This window comes from Cupressus sempervirens, chromosome 5, assembly GCF_028749045.1.
Source record: "Cupressus sempervirens isolate cs-2001-9-10 chromosome 5, ASM2874904v1, whole genome shotgun sequence".
Taxonomy (NCBI): Eukaryota; Viridiplantae; Streptophyta; class Pinopsida; order Cupressales; family Cupressaceae; genus Cupressus; species Cupressus sempervirens.
The window spans coordinates 284,916,892-284,927,401 of record NC_143122.1 but is presented as its reverse complement, the minus strand read 5'-3'; the positions used below and the strand labels follow the sequence as shown (position 1 = coordinate 284,927,401).

Here is a 10,510-nt window from a genome sequence, read left to right as displayed (position 1 = left end):
ACTACTATTGGACGCTGAGGGTATTAAACCCTTAATATATGAATCTTGAAAACTTCTTTCAAGCTTGTCATAAGTCTAAGTTAGTTTATCCAAGTCAATGCACTCATCAGAGCTTTTTGTTCTAAACCCTAACCCTAGGTCTAACAGAGTGAAAAATTCACTCTCAGTTATTGATAAAATTTCCTCCAAAGTGTTTTGGTTTACAATTGCCTTTCTATTTTCATCGTAATTCTGAGTGCATAGCATTATAATTTTAGGGCAAGGGAATACTTCAGGTATAGTGAGGTTTACTAATCCAGTAACCAAAGCAGCTAGTTTATTTGTATATGCACCAATACTGCTATTATATTTGTAATAAATTCTCCCCTTCTAGGGATCTTTCCACTTACTAAACAATGAATATCTAATTGCCATGATTCCAGAATCTCCATGGATAACAGGATAAAAAATATCATGACATTCATCGGTGAAACTTGAGGTTTGTAGCACTTGTCTGAGTTGTATAATGGTGTTCTTTTCCTTTATGGGTGCACTCATTTGGGAAGTTTTTAACTTTGTTTTGCCCATACCTGGCTACTACTGGTTATTAGACTTTAGACCCTATTATAAATAATTGTAAAGTGCAAACCTAAGACAAATAAAATCAAGATTTCTATTGCTGCAAATTGCAATGGAATATTTTTGAAAAAAATTAAATACCTAGAATTGAGATTGGATAATTGGTGTTGTCGTCTGATACCCAAGTTTCACACTTTCAGTCTTCAAAAATCAGAACACAAAATAAAATTTTGCCAGTCTTTGAAAATTTAAAATTTGAAAACCCTATGGCTATTCTATTGGACACTAGTCTTACAGATCCAGAACTCTCAACTTCATACTCTAAAAAGGTAATACTTGAAGTTTAATAGTTAAAATGAAAGTAATAAGAAATTAATGGTTTTATCTTTTATATACAATGTACATCTAACCGTAATAAATTGTCAAGACTCAAAATCAATATTAAATAATGTAGTGATGTACATAAGTTACACGTGTCACAATTTCGGATGCATCTTGGGAGATGGCAAAGCATTCCCCAAATTGGCCCAAAATTCATCTCGGGCCATCGATCTGTAGACTATCAAATGGTTATTAAATTTATTATTGTTATTATATTATATTATTTAATATAATATTATATATAATATTATTTATATTATATTAGATAATATAATATTTATATAATATAATATAATAATAATAATAATAATAATGATTCGAGTCATTAACATAATAATAATAATTATTATTATTTATATAATATAATAATAATATTATTATTATTATACCATATAATATTTATATAATGTAATAATAATAATAATAATGACTGGAGTCATTGACAGAATTATTATTATTATTATTAATATAATATTAATGTTATATAAATAATAATAATAATAATATTTCCATTGATGACTCGAGTCATTATTATTATTATTATTACATTATATAAATATTATATGGTATAGTAATAATAATATAATAATAATAATAATAATAATAATAATAATAATTTCATCGATGACTCGAGTCATTATTATTATTACATTATATAAATATTATATGGTATAATAATATTATTATTATAATAATAATATTATTATAATAATAATAATAATAAATATTATTACTATATTATATAAATATTAAAATAATAATAAGAACCATCGAGTCATTGACAGCTTGGGAGGAATTTCGGGCCGATTTGGGGAATCTTTTCCCATCTGCCCAGATTCATCCGAAATTGTGACACGTGTCATGATTATGGATGAATCTGGGGAGATGGGAAAGATTCCCCAAATCGGTCCGAAATTCCTCCCAGGCCGTTGATGACTTGAGTCATTATTATTATTATATTATATAAATATTAGATGTTATAATTATTTATTATATAATAGAACATATACGATAATTATTTATACTATAATATAATATAATATAATTATAACCATATGATATAATCTTAACCATATAATAAAATATAAATATAACCATGTAAAATAATATAATAATAATAATAATAATAAATTTAATAAAATATATAATGACCATCTCAAACAGTAGACTCAATCTGATAGATCGATGGCTCTGGATGAAGTTTGGGCTAATTTGGGGAATCTTTTCCCATCTGCCCAGATTCATTCAAAATCATGACATGTGTCATGGAATCCATGATTATCTGAGATGGTCATACTCATTGTTATTATTATTATATTATATAAATATTATATGGTTATAAATTATAATTATATTATATTATAATATAGTATAGTATAATTAATTATATTATATGTATATGATATGGTTATAATTACAATTTTAAAAAATAATTGCAAATGTTCTATTTTTATTCATATTTATTATTTAGTTTCAAAATTAAAATACAATATAGTTAAATAATATCTATAAATTAATAAAATTTAACATATATTGAAAATTCTGATAATTGTTTATAGACTATTCTTCATCATTTAAAAGATTTCATAATGAAAAAAAAGTTAGGAATAGGTGACAAGATAGGTATGAAATAAAAATTTGACACATAAATTTGAAGCAAACTTACAAAGTCATAGACTAAGAAGAACAATAATTTGAGAAGCCAAAAACTATTTTTTTCATTGATAATATGTTAGACTGTACAATGTACATAATACTGATTCATAGCTTACATATTCAAAATAGTTGATTAAATCACTAATCAGCTTGGTTTTACGATTTCATAATTTACTAAAAAGGGCAAGGCCCAATCCAAAGAAAAATACTTTTTCCCTAATCAAAACATTTTTTTTCCCTAAAGGGCCAAGGGAACAGGGAACACTAAATAGGGAACTAGGGAGCCAGGGAGGCCAGAAGCATGAGTTGGCTAAGCGGCCGAGGGATTGAAGCCTTTAATTAGAAAGATCTTCAATTCCGTCCGCAAGGAATCTATTGGAGAAGATGATGTCACTGAACTCGTCTAGCCATGTGAAGTTCGTCTCACTGACATCATCATCCAACAACAACCTTTTTCACAAAAAATCCTTTCCGAGCCGCACCCACTTTCGATGGCGAGTCAGTTGCCATTCGTTCATGCCAAGAAAGAAAGGATACTTATGTATAATTCACCCTATGCCTTCCTCCCAGCACTTGTCTGCTACATCTATAAAAGGGATGCCAATAGCTGGCCTTGGTACCTACTCGGCCAATATAATAATTTTGACATCGTCTTCTAAAAATATTTCCTTAAAAATATTATGCAGAAGCATCAGCATCTCTATTTGCTTGCCTCCAAGGTCGAGAAGAGACGTGAGGAAGCGGCAGGTAATATCCGTGGACACATGGTACCTCTTATCATTTCTTAAGAGTTCATGGCCAAGTACCATGTATATAGCATGGCGGATAAAAGGACTTTGACCATCTACCTTACAAACCATGGCAAGGACATCATCAAGAATTTTGCCTAGAAAGAGTTTTTGCAGAGCCATATTAGTGCATTTTAGGCGAATTGGTGTATCCATGACTACGATTCAAGAAACTAAAAACTCTGCAAAGTGGAGCTACAAACCAAATTTAGAATATGAGAAATGATATTGAAAGAGGAATTGAAAAGCCTATTTAATGGTAGACTACAGTTGCAACTTGCATCTAATTCTTTGGCGTTCACGATCTTCCATATCTTATTTTTTTGTATTCCTACTAATTTTCAAGTGTGTGAAATGCCAAAATGTGCTAACATTAATGTCAGACAGTCAATAGTGCCTAAAATGATTAATGATGTCCATGAAAAATTTTTCACGTGTCTCCATTTCGAAGAATTATGTGTGACTCCAAGTCTTTTCAAGTGAGTGGCCTTGAGATGCATCTACTATCATTGATCTTTAACTAATTAGCAGTCAATAAAACTATTGTATTTACTATTAATGTATCAAAAGTGGTGATAGTTGACTTGGTAATTGTGACACTAAAATAATGATGTTACGACATTATTAAAAACACACCTAAGACAGTACACAAGTTGAAACATGAAAGTCACTACTCAGTAGTCAGTACAGTCACTAGCCAATACATGTGCAAATTTCACTTTCAGATTAAACAATTTTTAAGTTTACCACTGAAGATTAGCCAAGACCATTATTATTCATTTTCGTACAAAAAAAGTAATTCGCCTCTAACATTATTGATACATTTTTGGCAAGGGAAAAAATAGCCATCATTTATATATCTGTCAGTGAAAAAAAACATTAAAATTTGCCACATTTAAAATGATTTTTGCTAGGGCAAGAAAAATATTGCCAACATATAATATTTTATTTCCCTATATGGAACAAAAAAATTGCCCTCGATATTAAAATTTTCCTACCCCTAAGGTGTTGGATTCGCTAGCATTTTAGGCTTTTTTTTTAGGAGGGGTTTCTTAAAGTTATCCGTACTTGTATTTTTGTGATGAATAATGCAAATTTTTTCTATAGACAAAATGGCGAGATAATGTGCTCTTTGTGTCTGGCCTACCCATGAATGAGATGAGAGATCGATGTCCACCCATGGTAGAAAGTGAAAAAGTCAATGTGTTGTAGAAGAGGCTAAAGTAAAAGGTAATTGCTAGTATAATATAGGTAGTATTTTACCATTTTGTGCAAAAACAATTCTCAATACCACTAAGACTTCTCAAATTGGTTCTATTTGATCAAAGAAAAGACCTCATTCCTACTAGCACCTATGAATCCCCCCTTGACTCAACATTAAAATAATACCAACTAGAAAATTCAAAATGCACATTATCCATTTTTACAAGAAAGATCTTTCCTTTCCTTTCCTTCAAAATTTTTAATACTTCCACCACACATTACAAAAAAAAAAAAACAAACAAACTAGTATTGGTATATCTTATATGCTAAGAAGATTAGGAGGGGGCTGAGTTGTAGGTGGGGAAGTGACTAGAGATGTTGTGGAATCCTTGAACTCCATGATGTCTTCAATTGGTGAAGTTACCTTCATGACTTCATTGGCATTGACATTGGTGGGCTTTATCTTTGGAGGCTCAAAAATAATTTGCACAACCTCTCTCATTGTTGGTCTGTCCACACTCTGCTCCTCAACACAAAGTATTTCCAAGTAAACTATTGCATGACCTCTACAGTTGAACACTAGTGAGCCTTGTATCTAAGATCTTGAGAACTCCTTCAATTGTAGAGTCTATCATCTTTCTCACCCATTGAACAATGTCCACTCCATCACCAAATTTGCCAACTAGCCTTCTTATTGTAACTAGCTCTAAGAGAACCACACCAAAGCTATATACATCGCTCTTCTCATCCACTTTCAATGTATACACATACTATGGATAAAACATGCATGAATCAACAGTTATAGATTAACTCTTAAAAAAGGCACATTGTACATTACTGACCAACATTTGATATATCAACAGTGTTGTACATGAATACTTCATGAACCCACCAAGTTTTGTGCATCAAATCCTAGTTCATAAATCTTGCAGGTATCAAAGATAGTGAAAGAAAGAAAAATACATTTGAAAAGAATATGTGAGAAAGTGTCATGTAAAACACTAAAAACAAGTTACCTAGTGCAATGTAGCCATAGGATCCTACTATTGCAAACATGCATTCAGATGCTCTAGAGTCTTGCAAGAATTTTACAAGCCCAAAATCAGCAACATGGGCTTCAAAGTTGGAATCTAGATGTATGTTGTTGTACTTGACATCTCTATGAACAATAAGTGGAGATAAATCGTGGTGAGCATAGCATAACCCCTTGGCAGCCTCAAGTGCAATCTTGTACCTTCTATCCTAATGCAAATGACAACCTTTTATACCATGGAAAATCTCCCCAAGAATCCCATTTGGCATGAATTCATATACCAACAAATCGGTTTCCTAGTCAGAGTAGTAGCCAAGAAGTCTCACTATATGTTGATAGCATATTTTTCTCAATGTCTCAATCTCTTCTTGGAAACCATGGTTGTGTGAGGGTATTCCTCTACCATTTCCAAGATGCATTTTTACTACTACTTCCTCTCCATTGGGCATGAGGCCCTTGTATACTATTCTAGCTCCACTTTTTCCTATAATGTTGTCTTCTTCATGCATTCTAGAACATCTTCACAAGAAAAATCAAGCGTCTAGAATGTAGTCAACTTCCACTGCCTTGATGTGTTGTCCTTCTTCAGAGCTCTTTCTTTAATGATGGGAGAAATTGCAAATGTCATGGAACGAATAAGAATACCTATGACTAAAAGTAGCTTAAAACTTGAGGATAATGAACCTTTCACATGGGCTTGCATTGGAGAAGAGTTGTCATAGAATGTCCACTCAAATTTGATCCACAAAGTAGCATTGCCAATGAAGGAAATTGCATTGAAGTAATTGAACTATCTTGTACTTGGAACTAGACCAAAAATATTGTTGTAGGAGAAATCCATAGATGTTAACCTCAACATGTTTTCAATCCTTCCTGGAATACTTCCAACCAAATAATTTCTAGAGATGTTGAGATAATTGAGAATCCATAGCTTGGTGATCTCTAGGGAGATTTGTCCTGTCATCTCATTTATCTTGAAGTTGATTGAAAGATCAATGTCCCAACTCCCAAGAATCACATGCATGCAAATACCTATTACAGAAAGAGAGAAGAAAAAGTTGTGGAGGCTGAAATTCCTAGATCCATAGATGAGACATTCGTGATGAGGAAAAATAGAGATTGATATTATCAAAAGTGAATTAATAAATTAAAAAGACATCAATCCTTATAAAGGGAGATCAAAACCCTAATAGGGTAAAACGTAGGTTGCATGATAATGATTAATACAAGAATTAATTATTATATTCCCAAAGTTTAGCTTAAGTAAACTAGAGATAATAAGCGACTTAATAGTTAAATCAATATGATTTAATTAATAATAAAATACTTTATTACTTTAACATGCCCCCTTAAGATAAAATTAGGGAGTAGCTAAAAACCTATAAACTACTATTGAAAGTAAATTTGGGTCGCGACAACAAGGCCTTATGAGGTACCTAAGCAGAACCAAATCTTTAAAAGAGGAGAAAATAGAGAAAACCACATGGGAAAAACCCTACTCCAGAAAGAGATGGAAATAATTCTAAAAATAACTAGTGAAGGACTAAAGAAGCCTCCAAACTAGAGAATGTTCTAGAAGATAGGAACAAAAGATGATCATGAAGAACACCACTGAAGCATGAAGTTGCAAACATTGCCAAACTTTTGATCTCAAGTACCTCCACTACATAGAACATGACTAGGAAGAAAATAATAAGTCTGAAGAGCTAATCAATCAAAGATGGAAGATATCTTCATGGCCTCCAAAAATAGGAAAGAAAGAATGTCTATATGGTAAATGATCCATCTCACCAAAATGCATAAGTATCTAGCCACTATAACCATCTAGTACATAAGATCAAATACTAAATACATAGCTTACTCCATAAAACCAAGAAAGTAATAGAACATACATAAATCCCCTATAATGTTGAGAGGCAAGATATGAACACTAAAACTAAATACAAAATCTTCTACAGAAAGAAGAACCATGAACATCGAGAGTACAAAAGAAGTACAAACACCTATAATGGCGTGTGTCATTGATGCATCATGAAGCTAATGTCATGGAAGGAACACTCACTTAACAAAGGGATATGGCAAATATATGCCAACATGAAACCACCCAAGCCACTTTATAATGTAGTGTGAGTACAAAAAAACAAAAAGATGTGCAAGATCCTGAAATGCAATAGAGTGCCACTTTATCTTAGTGTGTTTGCAAAAATAATACAAAAGGATATCAACAACGATCAAAAGAGACATAAGAATGATACAAGATATAGCACAACCTATGAAAAATCCTCTTAAAAATAAATAAATCAATCACCAGACCTAAAATAACCAAGATATCCACCAGAATGCAAAAAAGTAAAAAATTGAATGGGATATGCATGGAGTAGAATCTGGAAAATAGAATGTCTCAAGATATGTCTCCCAAAGTGCAAAATAGAACCTTTGAATTTGAATACAAAAAATGGAAAACAAAAATCATTAAATGTCCAAATAAATTGTACTATTATGAAATGCTAAAAATTATCTTTTTGATGATATGTCGTTTGTGAAAAATGGAGTCTAGATGAGCAAATTATGGCCAAAACACCACATGTAGGTTTTTGAAAGTAGAAAAGAAATCATCACCTCAGGATCCATGCTAGAATGCACTAGGAAGTGTGTCCAACAACACCAAAATTTACATTAGGATTCAAGCCAAAATGCATTAATTTCCATACAAAAGTGCCTCAATTTGCATGTCAAAAATCTTGATTTGCATACAAAAATATTGACTTTTGTGCTAAAAAAATCTTGATTCTTGTGTAAAATAATCTTGATTTCCATATTAAAAATCTTGATTTTTGAGCAAAAAATTCTTGAAAATCACAAAATCGCAACTTCAGGAAATGTGTCGAATCTGGGTACAATATTTTTTTTGCCTCAAATTTTAACTTTGTCCAAATTGGACAAATTTAATATGAAAATAAGGGTTTTTGGGTACTCTGAGTGCAACAGTGATGTCCATTTGTGTTCAAAGTCAACAAAAAATAAATGACCCCCCAGATTCAATATAATATAACTCTTAAAAATGAAACCCTTTGAAAGAAAAAACACATATATGAAAGCTAGGCTAAACCTCTCATAGATAGAACAGGGGCATGCAGATCTAGATCTCTAATACCATGATGAAGTTGATTGAAAGATCAACCTCATAGCTCCTAAGAATCATCTACATGCAAACACCTATCATAGAAAAAGAGAAGAAAAAGCTATGTAGGTTGAAATGCCAAGATCCATAGATGAAACATTCTTGATGAGAAAAAATAGAGATTGATAATATCAAAAGTGAATTAATAAATAACAAAGAAATCAATCCTTATAAAAGGAAATCAAAACCCTAATAGGGTAAAACCTAGGTTGCATGATAATAATGATGTAGGAGCATCTTGGGTGTAAGAGCAATATTTCATCACCCAAAAATATTTTGTTTTCAGTCTTTTGTATTTTAATAAGAACTAGTACATAGGGTGGTTACTATTAATGGGAGCTTGCAATTTTAAGTATGTTTGTGATACGAGCTTAGAATATTTTCATTTTCCATAGGAAGGTTCATTTTAGAGTTGTAATCCTACCATAAAAATCTCATTGCTCAAGCATAAGTATTAGGGAAGTTATTGCATACTTTCGGTAGAAAAATTTACAGAAAAATCCTCAAGCTCACCATTGGAGGTCATAGAGCACCCGAATGAGGTGCAAAAACTCAACAAAAGGGTAGTAACACCATCTTGAGCCTATAGATTAGGAGCTAGCATTTCTAAAAAGTGGTTATAATAGCCAATCAGAGCATCGGTCTGAGATTTATGGCCTTCCAAAGTTGGGCTACCTGAAATATCTAAAATAATTATCAAAGATGTATTTGGCTAATTCTATATGTTTTGTTACGGTCTGTCAGCCCTAGGTATTAAGTTTCAATGTCTAGAACCTTCTTAGGTGATATAAAATTTCCTATTTAACAAAGACCTTAACATTGTCTAGGACAACTCTAGGTGTAATTCACAACTTAGTCTTGCAGATTACTGTAATGAAGGTGCCCATGTGGTTTAGCATATTGTACTTATGAATTCTATAATTCTACATTTTTGACACAAATAAGAAGTCCATATTGTGTTCTCACATTTGCTATTATTTCTTTGTTTCTGTTATGATTTTGGTATTAAGGGGAGCACCCTTCATCAAGTGGTATTAGAGCTAGTGTTCTTGAGTGTGTGGATAGATCATCGACTATGAGGCAGTTTGCACTAGGACCATGATTTGGGCTAATTGTGTAGATAGATCACTGATTGTGAGGTAGTTTGCACTAGGGTTTCAATAGAAGTGCAAAAATGGCTCCATTAAGAGAGCATGGCAGAAGAGTTGTAGGTGTTACACTTGAGGGTTTTAGAGCCCTCCAAAGAAAAATGCAAGCATTGGAAGAAAAAATATGCAAAGGAATAAATATTCCTATAAGAGATGAAAGTGAAGATGAGGATGAAGTAGAAGAAAATGCCAAAGTAGACGCAGTTCTAAACCTAGAGAAAGAAAGGCCTTTTAGGGCCATCTCCAAGATTGGAAAAAGATCTAAGTTTGAAGTTTCCACATTTTTGGAAAATCTTAACCTACAGGAGCTCATAGATTAGATCAATGAACTAGAGGAGTACTTTAAGTATGAAAATATTTAGGATCTTAATAGGGTCAAGTTTGTTAAGGTGAAATTGAAGGGACATGCAAAGATTTGGTAGCAGGAGGTTCAGTTGGAGCAAAATAGAATGCGATAATTCAATCCCATGGATTATGAGCTTGATCTTTTGAAGAAGATGCAAGGGTTGAAGAAAGTAGGAAAATTTTTCCAAGAGTATATCAAAGAGTTCTACTGAGTTCT

General features: G+C 32.0%; 1 pseudogene; it reads right to left on the bottom strand.

Moving 5' to 3' along the window:
• Positions 1-4,905: 4,905 nt before the first annotated feature.
• Positions 4,906-10,510, bottom strand: part of LOC149555685 (uncharacterized) — a 97,286-nt pseudogene continuing 91,681 nt past the window's right edge.